This window comes from Lactuca serriola, chromosome 5, assembly GCF_051521515.1.
Source record: "Lactuca serriola cultivar US96UC23 chromosome 5, Lser_US96UC23_V15, whole genome shotgun sequence".
NCBI lineage: Eukaryota > Viridiplantae > Streptophyta > Magnoliopsida > Asterales > Asteraceae > Lactuca > Lactuca serriola.
The window spans coordinates 60,154,301-60,171,380 of record NC_136412.1 but is presented as its reverse complement, the minus strand read 5'-3'; the positions used below and the strand labels follow the sequence as shown (position 1 = coordinate 60,171,380).

The 17,080-nt window shown below is 38.5% G+C and overlaps 1 long non-coding RNA gene across 2 annotated transcripts; it reads right to left on the bottom strand.

Annotated features, from left to right (window-relative positions):
- Positions 1-13,651: 13,651 nt before the first annotated feature.
- Positions 13,652-15,395, bottom strand: LOC145050099 (uncharacterized). Of its 2 annotated transcripts, none has more exons than XR_013683370.1 (3): positions 15,298-15,395; positions 13,832-13,885; positions 13,652-13,735 (listed from the first exon to the last, which is right to left on the bottom strand). It is a non-coding gene; the product is annotated as an uncharacterized LOC145050099 (long non-coding RNA). The 2 variants fall into 2 exon arrangements; XR_013683369.1 differs by lacking the exon at positions 15,298-15,395 and adding an exon at positions 13,982-14,070.
- Between the last annotated feature and the right edge of the window lie 1,685 nt (positions 15,396-17,080).

Here is a 17,080-nt window from a genome sequence, read left to right as displayed (position 1 = left end):
TTTTGTTCTACGTGTAGTTACGGATCTCGACGGCTCGACATACTTAAATACTTTTGAAAATACTTATATTCTATAGGATACTTTTAGTTCAGAGCACTTAGGCCCCTTAATGTTTATAGTTTTATACCATGTAAGGTTTGGTATACTCCGTTCACTATAAACAAGGGCTCTGATACCAATCTGTCACACCCCGAAAACCAGAGGCGGAAACATTTTCGGGGTTGACTCCACGTTGAGTATCAAATCCAATGTACATAGTAATCACAGTAAACAACCATTACATTACATATATTTGAAAGTTTACATTTGTTTCAAAAGTAAATTGTACAAGTGTTATACATATATCATATGAACAAAAGTTGAGACGAGTCTTCTGAGCACTCCGTCTTCTCCAAAAGATATCGCCGGGTACCTGCCTAACGTGGACCTGAGAATACAAGCGGTTTGAAAATCAGCATAAAGCTGGTGAGTTCATAAGATGTTTGTTTTCTGAAAATGTACCAGTTTCCTTTAGCTTTCCGAAAAGGTTTGTTATCCAAGAAAATCCCATATTTTCTTATGTAAAACAGTTTAGTTATCCTTCATTACAGTTCAATTACGCGTTATACGTTACCCCAGGAAAATCCCATATTTTCCTAATTACAAGACTGATTTAATATCACATAGTATAGTTTAATACACAAAACTATATATTGAAAATCTTGGGATTTCTATCCCGAATTAGATATAAAATGCTTTAATATACGTGAACTGTAGATGGAAAATAGTTTGAAAACCTTGAGACTAACATCCCGTACTACATATAGATTTAATACCATGGGACTATCATCCCGGACTAGATACAAGATAGTTTGTTATAAACCATGGGATTACTATCCCGAACTAGATATAAGACATTTTGATAAAACCATGGGATTACTATCCCGAACTAGATATAAGATAGTTTGATAAAACCATGGGATCACTATCCCGAACTAGATATAGATTCTAACCATAGGAATAACATCATGCAATAGATATGAACCCTATAGACCAAAAACCATGGGATTACCATCCCGTACTAGATATATATATATCCAAAACCAAAGCCGTGAATAAATTTATATTAATACGTATTGTGAGTCGGGTAACCATGCTGATACGACAACGAGACCTCCTTGACGCTTGTCAGACGTCGGACGATATCCAGAATTTGTCACCCCAGGCGTGCCCGCCTAACTGTAGCTAGCAGTTAAGGTGTGGGATTGTCAGTCCCGAATAGATCTATTCACAAATTCCTCGCTCTCCCTCCAGGAGACTCTGGTTACACTTCCGAGGAGGATTTACTGATCATCCATAAAGGGTAGTGACTAACTCACAAACTAGTACTAAACTATTCACAGGGTTCCCATACGATATCAAACATACAAAAGATTATGAAACATAATACAGTGAATATAGATACATACAACGAAACTATCTGGCAATACATTCAAATGATACAGAGATAAACTGAATCAGACGTAGTTTATCTAATAACTTTATACACAAATCAGTACATGATAAAACAAGAACTAAAGAACCCCAAATTATTCCCATAATAATTTGATTAGTTTGGTTATTTTCTTAACTAAAATCCATTTAGTTGTAGTTGATAAATCATCCCTTATGCTCAGCATAATACATAAGGAGTAAAAGTGTTTATAAATTTTCCAGATATTATTTGAAACACATCAATGTTATGTTTTGAAAACAGTTATAGTTTGCTTGTATTCCCCCCCCCCCCCTGAAAACATTGAAAAACACGGAAAAGCATAGGGGTATGAACTCACCGGACGAGAAACGTGATGATTTAGGATGTTAAACGTTGGTTCGGGGCTTGCAAACGCACGAGGTTCCTAAGTATAATGCAAAGATACACATTTGTATCTAATTAGGACTTAGATTATTTAATTGTTAGGTACAAACACTTTTAGTCGCGGAAACACCCCATTACAAGTGTTTGGAGGGACCCGGGTGGCGTTTAAAGTCACATAAGGCTTGGATATGGAGTTTACTCTTCAAGAGTAAACTCATAGAGGAGATTTCGGCCCTAATGACCCCCTCCCCATGAGTTTACGGCTGTAAACTCATGGTGGGGTAGTTTATGGTGCAAAATGGTCTTATCCTACATGGGGAAATTTGCTAGGATCAATTCTAGCGCCTTGGAATGGATTAAACATAATTAAGGACTATTTATTAGAGTTTACGACTGTAAACATGGAGTTTACGGCCGTAAGCTCCCCCTTCACATCAAATCCTTAATGTTTTGGTCCCTTATTCAATCACATGTGATTCTAATGATTTTTCCTAGCCTTGAATGGATTTTTGTGGGACTTTTGGCCTAGATTTTGGATTTTACGGCCCATGAACACCCTCATGGCCGTGAAATCCTTAGATGGGGAAAATAATATGTTTTAAGGTCTAAAACTTGTTTGTATACACTTCTAGAATTTATCCCAAGGCTTTAGGTGTGTTAAAGTGGCATTTTAACACTTTTAAAGGAGTTTACACCCCAATATGAAGGGTTTACGGCCCAAGCATAAGTCTTGGCCGTAAACTCTCAATTGTCCCTCAAATAATATGTTTAAGGTGTTCTAAGGCTAAAACCAATATTCTAAAATTCATATCTAAGCCTTATTAGTGTTTTGGAAGGGTTTAAGGTCACAAAAACCCCATATATATGAGTTTACGGCCCAAGCATGTGCCTTGGCCATAAACTCCTTCAAATCACTCAAAATTCATGTCTCAAATGTTCTAAGTCCATTCCATGAAGTCATTTAGCCATATCTAAGTCCCAAAGTTGTTTAGGAGGGGTTTAAAGGCATAAAAACCCTTTAATTATGTGTTTACGGCCCAAGCTCCTTCCAGGTCCGTAAACTCATATACAAGACCTTATTTCATGTATTAATCTCAAATTTGAAGGTCAAATATGCTATAAATTAAGGTTAGGAAGGTACCTTAGGGATTTGAGGCCTTAAAATTGAGTTTTGGACCCTTAAACTTGGATTTAGGAGAGAGGTTAGAGAGAGAGTAGTGAGAGAGAGAAAAAGCTTCAAATGAAATGTTTAACACGTTTATATAGGTTGCAAAAGTTGGACACGGTGGAATTCTACCCGATACCGGCATTAAACGGGGCTTTTGGTCGCACCCGATTAAGTTTCCGTAATCCGGCGAGGACATTTCTAAAATTTATGAAATAAACATTTTGGGCTAAAATCATGAGTTCCTAAGGGGTTTGGACACTCATTAGCATCAATTAAACATATAGGTTTGATTAAATTAACCCAAAAACGACATCAGAATGTTTCGATATACGGCGAGCTATACGGGTAGAATAGGTTTTCAGCGATGAACAACTTCGGGTTGTTACATTATCCCCCCGTTAGAGGGAATTTCGTCCCGAAATTCAAAGAATAAGATATAGATCATGAATTGGAATGAGACACGAATGGATTTGTTGCCTCAGATCTTCACGTTCTCATGTGGGATCAGGTCTCTGCTGGGCGTTCTAGCAAATTCTCACTATCGGGACGTGTTTTTGCTTCGTACATTGACTCTCTATCAATCTACGATCTCAATCGGTTCTCTCATGGAAGTTTCAACCCTGGACGACTTCGGTTTCCTCAAAGGAAATCACTAGGGTTTCGTCGGATAGGTACTTCTAAGGATTCGAGACGTGAAGTACCGGATGGATGTTACCAAGTTCTGAAGGTAGCCGAAGTTGGAAGATTATGAAATCGATTTTTATGAGGATCACGAAGGGTCTAATGGCTTTAGAAGAAATTTATGGGTAAGACTGCGATATTAGTCGATGGGACCCTAGAATCGACAGGTTTCTATGGGTATAATCGGAGCCGACTAATTTTCTATCGCCTTAGACGTTGGAAAAGTACACGGTTACGACTATTTTGCTTGGCTACATGATCGAGGGAAAAAGATTTGACCAAAAGGATAACACTACTAATCCATAGTGATCATATCAGTTCTAGGTCACCGTTTTGAACACATCATTCTCAATCTTTTTACTCTCCGGGGTAACCATTCCCGGACAAAGTAACGCCAGATCATCGAATCTTGAAGTATAAGAGGCTATGTCGGAACCCTTCATCTTTAGGTTCCAGATTTCGTGTTCTAGCTTCTGAATTTCGCCCCGAGGGCAATACTCTGCGAGTAGAAGCTCCTTCATAGCTTCCCAAACCATAGCATTTGCTACAGGTAGAGTTAGGGATTTGACTCGGCCATTCCACCAAGTCAGGGCTTTGTCTAGGAAGGTGCAGGCGGCGAACTTTACTTTGTCAGACTCCGAACAGGCGCATATTTCAAAGATTGATTCGATCTTCTCGAACCATCGGGTAAGGGATATGACACCTCCAGTGCCATCAGAGGATGTGGGCTTCGCGTTCATGAAGTCTTTATAGGAACCCCCTCTTTGGTGTCCCTGACTGTTCTCTGGGTTTTGGGTACCACCAGAACCATCCGAGTTCCTTTGAGACATAGCAGCTGCCACCGCGGCATTGACAGCTGCCTGGAACATCACAGGGTCAAATTCAGGAGGAGGTGGTGGCGGAGGGTTGTTGGTGTTCTTCGAGCCGGGTCTCTTTCTTGGAGGCATCGTGATCTAAAAAGATCAGGAAAGAGAGGATCATAAGTCCTCTGAATTGAATCAAGAGATATGGAACAGGGGATATCTCATCAAGACAGATATAACATCGTATTAAGCGATAAAGCAGGAAAGAGTTATCAAGACAGAACATTTTATTACTAGAGGAATGATCAAGGAACAACGCATATACGAGGATTTTATACAAAGGATTGACTCGAGAAATACTCCCATAGTATTTCATGATTCACTGCAACGACGACTCGTTGTTTGGGGTATTGGGTAAGTTTTAGGTATGCCGCATACCACAGTCACTCCCAAGCACATGTTGGCCGTGTCTCGAATGAATATAGTTGGCCAGGCTATATTGACCCTATACACGACTACATAACTGCCCAGGTTTAACTGTAGCGTACAACACCCATTTACTTATGTTTTGTTCTACGTGTAGTTACGGATCTCGACGGCTCGACATACTTAAATACTTTTGAAAATACTTATATTCTATAGGATACTTTTAGTTCAGAGCACTTAGGCCCCTTAATGTTTATAGTTTTATACCATGTAAGGTTTGGTATACTCCGTTCACTATAAACAAGGGCTCTGATACCAATCTGTCACACCCCGAAAACCAGAGGCGGAAACATTTTCGGGGTTGACTCCACGTTGAGTATCAAATCCAATGTACATAGTAATCACAGTAAACAACCATTACATTACATATATTTGAAAGTTTACATTTGTTTCAAAAGTAAATTGTACAAGTGTTATACATATATCATATGAACAAAAGTTGAGACGAGTCTTCTGAGCACTCCGTCTTCTCCAAAAGATATCGCCGGGTACCTGCCTAACGTGGACCTGAGAATACAAGCGGTTTGAAAATCAGCATAAAGCTGGTGAGTTCATAAGATGTTTGTTTTCTGAAAATGTACCAGTTTCCTTTAGCTTTCCGAAAAGGTTTGTTATCCAAGAAAATCCCATATTTTCTTATGTAAAACAGTTCAGTTATCCTTCATTACAGTTCAATTACGCGTTATACGTTACCCCAGGAAAATCCCATATTTTCCTAATTACAAGACTGATTTAATATCACATAGTATAGTTTAATACACAAAACTATATATTGAAAATCTTGGGATTTCTATCCCGAATTAGATATAAAATGCTTTAATATACGTGAACTGTAGATGGAAAATAGTTTGAAAACCTTGAGACTAACATCCCGTACTACATATAGATTTAATACCATGGGACTATCATCCCGGACTAGATACAAGATAGTTTGTTATAAACCATGGGATTACTATCCCGAACTAGATATAAGACATTTTGATAAAACCATGGGATTACTATCCCGAACTAGATATAAGATAGTTTGATAAAACCATGGGTTCACTATCCCGAACTAGATATAGATTCTAACCATAGGAATAACATCCTGCAATAGATATAAACCCTATAGACCAAAAACCATGGGATTACCATCCCGTACTAGATATATATATATATCCAAAACCAAAGCCGTGAATAAATTTATATTAATACGTATTGTGAGTCGGGTAACCATGCTGATACGACAACGAGACCTCCTTGACGCTTGTCAGACGTCGGACGATATCCAAAATTTGTCACCCCAGGCGTGCCCGCCTAACTGTAGCTAGCAGTTAAGGTGTGGGATTGTCAGTCCCGAATAGATCTATTCACAAATTCCTCGCTCTCCCTCCAGGAGACTCTGGTTACACTTCCGGGGAGGATTTACTGATCATCCATAAAGGGTAGTGACTAACTCACAAACTAGTACTAAACTATTCACAGGGTTCCCATACGATATCAAACATACAAAAGATTATGAAACATAATACAGTGAATATAGATACATACAACGAAACTATCTGGCAATACATTCAAATGATACAGAGATAAACTGAATCAGACGTAGTTTATCTAATAACATTATAGACAAATCAGTACATGATAAAACAAGAACTAAAGAACCCCAAATTATTCCCATAATAATTTGATTAGCTTGGTTATTTTCTTAACTAAAATCCATTTAGTTGTAGTTGATAAATCATCCCTTATGCTCAGCATAATACATAAGGAGTAAAAGTGTTTATAAATTTTCCAGAGATTATTTGAAACACATCAATGTTATGTTTTGAAAACAGTTATAGTTTGCTTGTATTCCCCCCCTGAAAACATTGAAAAACACGGAAAAGCGTAGGGGTATGAACTCACCGGACGAGAAACGTGATGATTTAGGATGTTAAACGTTGGTTCGGGGCTTGCAAACGCACGAGGTTACTAAGTATAATGCAAAGATACACATTTGTATCTAATTAGGACTTAGATGATTTAATTGTTAGGTACAAACACTTTTAGTCGCGGAAACACCCCATTACAAGTGTTTGGAGGGACCCGGGTGGCGTTTAAAGTCACATAAGGCTTGGATATGGAGTTTACTCTTCAAGAGTAAACTCATAGAGGAGATTTCGGCCCTAATGACCCCCTCCCCATGAGTTTACGGCCGTAAACTCATGGTGGGGTAGTTTATGGTGCAAAATGGTCTTATCCTACATGGGGAAATTTGCTAGGATCAATTCTAGGGCCTTGGAATGGATTAAACATAATTCAGGACTATTTATTAGAGTTTACGACTCTAAACATGGAGTTTATGGCTGTAAACTCCCCCCTCACATCAAATCCTTAATGTTTTGGTCCCTTATTCAATCACATGTGATTCTAATGATTTTTCCTAGCCTTGAATGGATTTTTGTGGGACTTTTGGCCTAGATTTTGGAGTTTACGGCCCATGAACACCCTCATGGCTGTGAACTCCTTAGATGGGGAAAATAATATGTTTTAAGGTCTAAAACTTTTTTGTATACACTTCTAGAATTTATCCCAAGGCTTTAGGTGTGTTAAAGTGGCATTTTAACACTTTTAAAGGAGTTTACACCCCAATATGAAGGGTTTACGGCCCAAGCATAAGTCTTGGCCTTAAACTCTCAATTGTCCCTCAAATAATATGTTTAAGGTGTTCTAAGGCTAAAACCAATATTCTAAAATTCATATCTAAGCCTTATTAGTGTTTTGGAAGGGTTTAAGGTTACAAAAACCCCATATATATGAGTTTACGGCCCAAGCATGTGCCTTGGCCGTAAACTCCTTCAAATCACTCAAAATTCATGTCTCAAATCTTCTAAGTCCATTCCATGAAGTCATTTAGCCATATCTAAGTCCCAAAGTTGTTTAGGATGGGTTTAAAGGTATAAAAACCCTTTAATTATGTGTTTACGGCCCAAGCTCCTTCCAGGGCCGTAAACTCATATACAAGACCTTATTTCATGTATTAATCTCAAATTTGAAGGTCAAATATGCTATACATTAAGGTTAGGAAGGTACCTTAGGGATTTGAGGCCTTAAAATTGAGTTTTGGACCCTTAAACTTGGATTTAGGAGAGAGGTTAGAGAGAGAGTAGTGAGAGAGAGAAAAAGCTTCAAATGAAATGTTTAACATGTTTATATAGGTTGCAAAACTTGGACACGGCGGAATTCTACCCGATACCGGCTTTAAACGGGGCTTTTGGTCGCACCCGATTAAGTTTTCGTAATCTGGTGAGGACATTTCTAAAATTTATGAAATAAACATTTTGGGCTAAAATCATGAGTTCCTAAGGGGTTTGGACACTCATTAGCATCAATTAAACATATAGGTTTGATTAAATTAACCCAAAAACGACATCGGAACGTTTCGATATACAGCGAGCTATACGGGTAGAATAGGTTTTCGGCGATGAACAACTTCGGGTTGTTACATTATCCCCCCGTTAGAGGGAATTTCGTCCCGAAATTCAAAGAATAAGATATAGATCATGAATTGGAATGAGACACGAATGGATTTGTTGCCTCGGATCTTCACGTTCTCATGTGGGATCAGGTCTCTGCTGGGCGTTCTAGCAAATTCTCACTATCGGGACGTGTTTTTGCTTCGTACATTGACTCTATATCAATCTACGATCTCAATCGGTTCTCTCATGGAAGTCTCAACCCTGGACGACTTCGGTTTCCTCAAAGGAAATCACTAGGGTTTCGTCGGATAGGTACTTCTAAGGATTCGAGACGTGAAGTACCGGATGGATGTTACCAAGTTCTGAAGGTAGCCGAAGTTGGAAGATTATGAAATTTATTTTATGAGGATCACGAAGGGTCTAATGGCTTTAGAAGAAATTTATGGGTAAGACTGCGATATTAGTCGATGGGACCCTAGAATCGACAGGTTTCTATGGGTATAATCGGAGCCGACTAATTTCCTATCGCCTTAGACGTTGGAAAAGTACACGGTTACGACTATTTTGCTTGGCTACATGATCGAGGGAAAAAGATTTGACCAAAAGGATAACACTACTAATCCATAGTTATCATATCAGTTCTAGGTCACCGTTTTGAACACATCATTCTCACTGAGGTTCGGTCACGAGGTAGTTCCAGAGATTAGGCCGATGCGGAACTAAGCTAAACGTTCGAAAGAAATTCTCGGGAATTCTTCGGGAAAGACATATAGGGGAAAGAGCTGCTGACTTCCCATTTCTCAATGATCACAGAAATGAGGGATGTGTGATAATTCATATCGGGAAAAACTTTTGAGCTTTAAGGCATGAAATGATACGAAGGTTTGATGCCGAAGATCACGAGAGACGGGTCGGGGAAAAGATCTAGATGAGCGACCCTTTCGAAACCCAAGGATAACAACATGAATGAGACTCCGTCATTTCATGTCAAAACATAGCATCAAGGTATTTCATGAAAAGTTTCCCCCATTTAAATCGAATGGAACAGAATAATCCTCCGGACTGAGGACACAATCTATAGGTACGAAGTTAGTGTTCTCTATCTCACTGGTTAGCCGTCTCGATTGTACTCAATTTCGATTATAAACAAAGGATTAAGTTTAGAAATTGCTCGGTTGGATAGATAACATGTTTCCCCTTCTGGTACTAGAATCGTAAAGAGTTGCAGGTATAAGAATTATCAAAGAGAAGTATACCTGCGGTGACAGTGGGATCAGCGGTTTTAGTTGCTTTAGGGCAATTTCTTTTGAAGTGTCCTACTTCGCCATAACTGTAGCAGGCTGGACTGATTCCCGTTCCGGATGATTGGTTCGTTGATTTGGCTGGTTTTCTGCAGGTTCGAGCAAGATGGCCCTTCTTGCCACAGTTGTCACAGATCCTTTCGCGACATGGACCAGGAATGCGGTGATGGTAGCTGCACTTATCACACCAAGGAAGGGTACCAGTGTATCCACTGGTAGGAGTTTGGGCTGGGGAACCGACAGCCGAAACAGCAACAGGGGCAGTAGCAGCATGGACTGCAACTATTTGCTGTTTCTTAGAAGATCCTTGCGTACTCTGAGCCTTCCGCTTGTTCCAAAATTTCTTTTTACTTCCACCTCCACTTGTGACTGGTTCGGGGGTGGTAGCCTCCTCATCACAGTTGTCTTCGTGATCGATCAGGATTTGCGCAAGACATTTAGCACTATCATAGGTGTCTGGCTTCGCAGCCAAGACATTCCCTTTGGTTGGCTGGGTCAACCCCCAGATGAACCTCTCAATCTTTTTACTCTCCGGGGTAACCATTCCCGGACAAAGTAACGCCAGATCATCGAATCTTGAAGTATAAGAGGCTATGTCGGAACCCTTCATCTTTAGGTTCCAGATTTCGTGTTCTAGCTTCTGAATTTCGCCCCGAGGGCAATACTCTGCGAGTAGAAGCTCCTTCATAGCTTCCCAACCCATAGCATTTGCTACAGGTAGAGTTAGGGATTTGACTCGGCCGTTCCACCAAGTCAGGGCTTTGTCTAGGAAGGTGCAGGCGGCGAACTTTACTTTGTCAAACTCCGAACAGGCGCATATTTCAAAGATTGATTCGATCTTCTCGAACCATCGGGTAAGGGATATGACACCTCCAGTGCCATCAGAGGATGTGGGCTTCGCGTTCATGAAGTCTTTATAGGAACCCCCTCTTTGGTGTCCCTGACTGTTCTCTGGGTTTTGGGTACCACCAGAACCATCCGAGTTCCTTTGAGACATAGCAGCTGCCACCGCGACATTGACAGCTGCCTGGAACATCACAGGGTCAAATTCAGGAGGAGGTGGTGGCGGAGGGTTGTTGGTGTTCTTCGAGCCGGGTCTCTTTCTTGGAGGCATCGTGATCTAAAAAGATCAGGAAAGAGAGGATCATAAGTCCTCTGAATTGAATCAAGAGATATGGAACAGGGGATATCTCATCAAGACAGATATAACATCGTATTAAGCGATAAAGCAGGAAAGAGTTATCAAGACAGAACATTTTATTACTAGAGGAATGATCAAGGAACAACGCATATACGAGGATTTTATACAAAGGATTGACTCGAGAAATACTCCCATAGTATTTCATGATTCACTGCAACGACGACTCGTTGTTTGGGGTATTGGGTAAGTTTTAGGTATGCCGCATACCACAGTCACTCCCAAGCACATGTTGGCCGTGTCTCGAATGAATATAGTTGGCCAGGCTATATTGACCCTATACACGACTACATAACTGCCCAGGTTTAACTGTAGCGTACAACACCCATTTACTTATGTTTTGTTCTACGTGTAGTTACGGATCTCGACGGCTCGACATACTTAAATACTTTTGAAAATACTTATATTCTGTAGGATACTTTTAGTTCAGAGCACTTAGGCCCCTTAATGTTTATAGTTTTATACCATGTAAGGTTTGGTATACTCCGTTCACTATAAACAAGGGCTCTGATACCAATCTGTCACACCCCGAAAACCAGAGGCGGAAACATTTTCGGGGTTGACTCCACGTTGAGTATCAAATCCAATGTACATAGTAATCACAGTAAACAACCATTACATTACATATATTTGAAAGTTTACATTTGTTTCAAAAGTAAATTGTACAAGTGTTATACATATATCATATGAACAAAAGTTGAGACGAGTCTTCTGAGCACTCCGTCTTCTCCAAAAGATATCGCCGGGTACCTGTCTAACGTGGACCTGAGAATACAAGCGGTTTGAAAATCAGCATAAAGCTGGTGAGTTCATAAGATGTTTGTTTTCTGAAAATGTACCAGTTTCCTTTAGCTTTCCGAAAAGGTTTGTTATCCAAGAAAATCCCATATTTTCTTATGTAAAACAGTTTAGTTATCCTTCATTACAGTTCAATTACGCGTTATACGTTACCCCAGGAAAATCCCATATTTTCCTAATTACAAGACTGATTTAATATCACATAGTATAGTTTAATACACAAAACTATATATTGAAAATCTTGGGATTTCTATCCCGAATTAGATATAAAATGCTTTAATATACGTGAACTGTAGATGGAAAATAGTTTGAAAACCTTGAGACTAACATCCCGTACTACATATAGATTTAATACCATGGGACTATCATCCCGGACTAGATACAAGATAGTTTGTTATAAACCATGGGATTACTATCCCGAACTAGATATAAGACACACTACTAGAAAAACAGCCTTTTACGATGCTCATTGCGCGTCGTAAAAGGCTCAGACGACGCGCAAATGCGCGTCAAGAAAGGCCCTGTCATAAAGAGAGACGACGCGCATTTACGACGCTCATTTACGACGCGCAATTACGACGCACGTTTACGACACGCAATGCGTATCAAGGAAGGCCCTGTCATAAAGGAAGACGACACGCATTCGCGTGTCGTAACCTTACGACGCGCGTGTTAATGACACGCAATGCGTATCAAGAAAGCCCCTGTCAAGAAAGGCCATGTCATAAATGAAGATTACACACATTTTTGCGTATCATAATTTTAAATGTTTAAAAAAAATATTATTTATAGATTTACTAATTTTCAAATTAAATTTGTATTTAATGTCTCATAATAGAAAATAAAATATCATATACAAAAAATAAAATCCGTTATATAAAATTTTATGTCATACAAATAATCGTTCCATGGAAAGATAAAACAAGTCAATAGTTGTAACAAAAATTTACAAGCTAATTAGATACAAGAAATATAAAAAAATATACCCTAAAATGCTTTTCAAAGTCTAATCTCCATGTCAGCTCTTCAACTCATTTCTCCAGTTTGTCCTTAGGTTCTCTAAGGGCTCCAGCATCTCCTGCAGTTTCAAAGGCACAAAGAAGAACAGAACGTGATATTACTTTTCCACCTAGATGTGCTTCAGTGATGTGATGAGAATCATACCCCTTCAAAGGCACAACAAGTAGCCAATAGCACTTGTTATGTCAAGCACAAGCACAGATAGAAATATGCCACTTTGAGTAAAATCAGTGTAAGTAAAGACTAGAGAGAAGATAACAACACATACCAAGTGATGGAGGCTTTGTTGCAAAGTGAACGACCAAGTCATCTACAAGAAACATGACTAAAACTTCCAAAATCTTCTGGGTACTCATATCCCTGTTCTTTTAAAGTTTCCAGAATGTTTAGAATGCTCTCCTTGCTCTGTTATTTAAAGTGTCAGGGGAAAAAAGTCACAAAGTAGTAGAAAGTAACTATATTTATTGAACAGTAACATGTAAACTTGTATGAAGTACATATAGTCATATATACATGCAAGATTCTAAACAGTACCTCTTTAACGGAATGGTGTTATTTTTGTAATCCAATAATACAAAATGGAACCTGAAATTCAATTGGCATTATTGTTCTTCCTTTCTTGGACAATTCATCACACTGTAAATAGGAATGGTGTTATTTTTGTAATCCAATAATACAAATTATACAAAGTATATCATCCATGTATTATTATTATTATTATTATTATTATTATAACCCATATAATAATTATTATTATAATCATTATTATTGAAAGTGAGATAGCAAACCTGATTTGATTCTGAGAGCAAGAAGAGAAGGATGAAGGAGATGTAATGTGTATGGTTGTTGGGATATCTGTATATATAAATTCAGATAAGTTAAATAAAATTAAAAAATCCAAAAGAATCAGATGATAAACCTTTGTAATTGTTGGGGAATATTTTCTAGAAGGATGTGCAGAGCGACGACTTATAGTCTCGGATAACTCCAAGGTTACTGAAAGCTGGAACAGATGAACCAAACGAGTTAAAAGACGTAAATACCCTTGTACTGATGTCAATGGAACAAAAAATGCAAGTTATACTTGTTATGTTAGTACCTCAAGACATCTTCTAGTTTCTTCCTCGTGGAAAAAGGTAAGAGTTCCACCTATCTGTGATCAGAAATCCACAAGGGTATATAAGTAATTCAACCAAAGAAAGGATATGGATTAGGAAAATAAGATGGTTTGAGATTTATTTTTTTCTACCATATCACCAAAGTAATAAGTTGATTCAGGGGTATATAAGTAACCTCAAAACAAGATCCGGCCTTATCCTTTTTCTCTCTAGATTCAAATCCAGCAAACAGTGGACCATGGTACTTTCTGGAAGGGTCCAGATCTTTTGTTTGAGGTAAGTTCCCTGGTTGTGAAGTCAATCTAGATTGGGCAGTTTCAGGGACAACATCAGGTCCTGATGCAACTGCCTTACCCTTGTACGTTACACCCTCATTTACCTCATGTTCCTGTTTAGGAGGAAATGCAATAATTCTCTGCTCTTCTTTTGCAGGGGGGGGGGAACCGATGGACTTTCCTTTATTGTAGGTGTGGCTTGTGCATTAGTTGTTGCTTTATCCTCATACGCTTCTCTTTTCAAGGTGTTCATTCCAGCAGACATAGTCACAACTTGAAGATCCTTGTTCTTGGACTCCACAGGGCTTCTAACTGAAGCTCTATCATGGTTAGCTTGTATTGGTTCAAGCTAACCATGTTAAAACTACAGCAGGGGAAGCTACCTATTGCAACTATACTTCAAGGGGATGTGGGGCAATAGTTTGTACTGGTTCATGAGGCACAGTTGTATCTCCTTTCTGCCATCAAGTCAAATCCATAAGTCCACCAAAAAAAGAGAGAATTGTACCCAAAAAAAGTAGCATGAAATTTAATCATAAATACTATTAATAGTAGTTTTAACAATGAAAAGAGGTTGAGTGGGTAATGATGTATGTCTGAATAAAGTGCCATACTGAATGAACCGTCGGAAAATGAGTAAATGAACATATTAGCCTATATAGAAATGATGGTAAATAACAGATGACTTTATTTAAGAACAGCTATAAATCAGATTTTACTTTCTATAAATAACAATACAGATGAAAATATATTTAATTACAATAAGATTAGCAACTTAGATTGATCATGAAATTTAATCATAAATACTATTAATAGTAGTTTTAACCGGACATAGTAGTTACGAATTGTTTTGATTGTGAATAAATTTCAACTCTAACAAATATGTTAACCTAAGAAGGTTTTACACTAGTTTTGATCTTAAGAAGCTATTAGACTTCAGTTTTCAAATCCAACTATAAGAAAAATATCGTTAAAATAATGTAAAACCTTCTTAGGCCACCATGAAGGGAGAACATGAGAGGAGTTGTCTGGAGGAAAAAAAAGGGGGGGGGTGTAAATGTAAATAGCTAAACAAGTAGTGCCCAAATACATTAAGCCAAGTTTTTTGCTTAACCCAGTAAGCTATTCTGTCTAAATTAAGTCAAAAAACAATTACAAAGGTTTATTTTTACCATATCACCAAAGTAATAAGTTGATTCAGGTTTTGTGGGTGAGAATCTTAGTAGAACTTGGTCATCAAGCCTAATGGTGTATGATCTTCCTCGAATCAGACCTTCTATTGCAGCAAACGTTTGTGGCAACTTAATTTTTAAGGTATAACACAAGGGTAAAATGGTCATTTATGCAACAAAAACATTTCAGTTTGTCCACAACCATGGTAACAGGTAAAAAATGATGCATCTTTCGGGCATATGTTAATGTTATACTCTAAAATGAAACAACAATGAAAAAAATTTGGGCAAAAGCAAAAAGTCGTTGAACAAATATTTAAACCAAATTAGATTATTTTAAATAGTGTAAAAGAATAAGAAACAGTATTACTTACATGCAACAGGTTCAAGAGTTCTTGAGCCAGTTGAGACTCTCAATTCATCATTCATAGGGGGAGATTTTGGGATTTTTAGCTGCTCATTTGGAACATTTAAGTTATCTGTTCAAGTGTCCCTATAGTTAAATTTGAAAATAGCTCTCCACCCCTGTTTACAGCATCCACCATTCCCGGTGGGACATCTGGCAAAGCCTGATCAATGCAAATAGGTTTACAAATTACAACACAAGATATATTATTAAGTCAATAAGTCAAACAGAAACAACAACAGCCAAACCTGTTGTAAAGGAAGTCCATGATCAACATGGAGTGAACGAACTGACATATCCAGCACTGAACTAATGGCAGACTCTGAGCTAAGCACCTGAGCTAAGGTGGATCAATCGTATCATCTTTGAATTTAATTAAAAGATTCCTTGAGATTCCATAGGAAGATTTTATCTGCACAACAAATTCATAATGTTTGGTTAGTATAATAATAAGAGTAGAAAGTGTAACAGTTTGAAGTCGCTTTTTTATGATTACCTCCTACCTCCCCTGATGTGTCTTCCCCATCCGGCTACTGTTTGGTTAGTAACAAGAACCCCTAATCAAATAGAATATAAAGATGAACTGAATCAAAGTAGCTTTGGGGAAACACTCCACCACCGTCAAGAAGGAAACCCCACCGCTAGGTCGGTATCGGTATTACCTGATTTAGGGTGAGTAAGCAGCACAGAAGAAGAGGTGTCGATTAAAGGGGATGTAAGAGTGGAAATCGTCATTGGGAGAAACTCCACCGGCCACAAGGAAAACCCACCACCAAGTCTTCCATCTCAATGTGATGTCAGGCTGACCGGAAGCAAGCAACAAGGCAACTTTCATCAGCAAACGATGCCATTTCGTGAATCACATTATCACGTGAGGCTGATGTAGGGTTAAGAGGAGTTAAGAACACAAGCATCCACTTACCGATGATGCTGATTATCCAGACTGGCCTTGGAAAACGACATCAACGAAGGTGAAGGGAACGCATAAAGAAACCCCTGTGAGAGACAAAACAATAGTCGATTTGAAGCATCCGACAAATGAAATTGAATGGTAGACTCGCTACACTCTTTTTTTGTTCGTGTCACCACACATCAACATAGAGAAATCGAGAACCCCTGTGGGTTTGATCTGTTCAAAAGACGGGATCAGAGATTTTTGGTGATATTGCGATTTTGTTGCGGGAGAAAAGAGGAGTGGTGATGAAATTAGGGTTTTTTTTGGGTATTAGAGTGAGAGAGATAGAAAAGAAAGAAGGAAATAAGGTAGAGGATAACAATGGAGGCCTTTCAAACTTTTGGGATTTTCGTTTCCCCCCAGCTGCAAAATTAAAGAACGCGCCTTTCATTAAAAAAATATAAAGCGACATTTCTAGACGA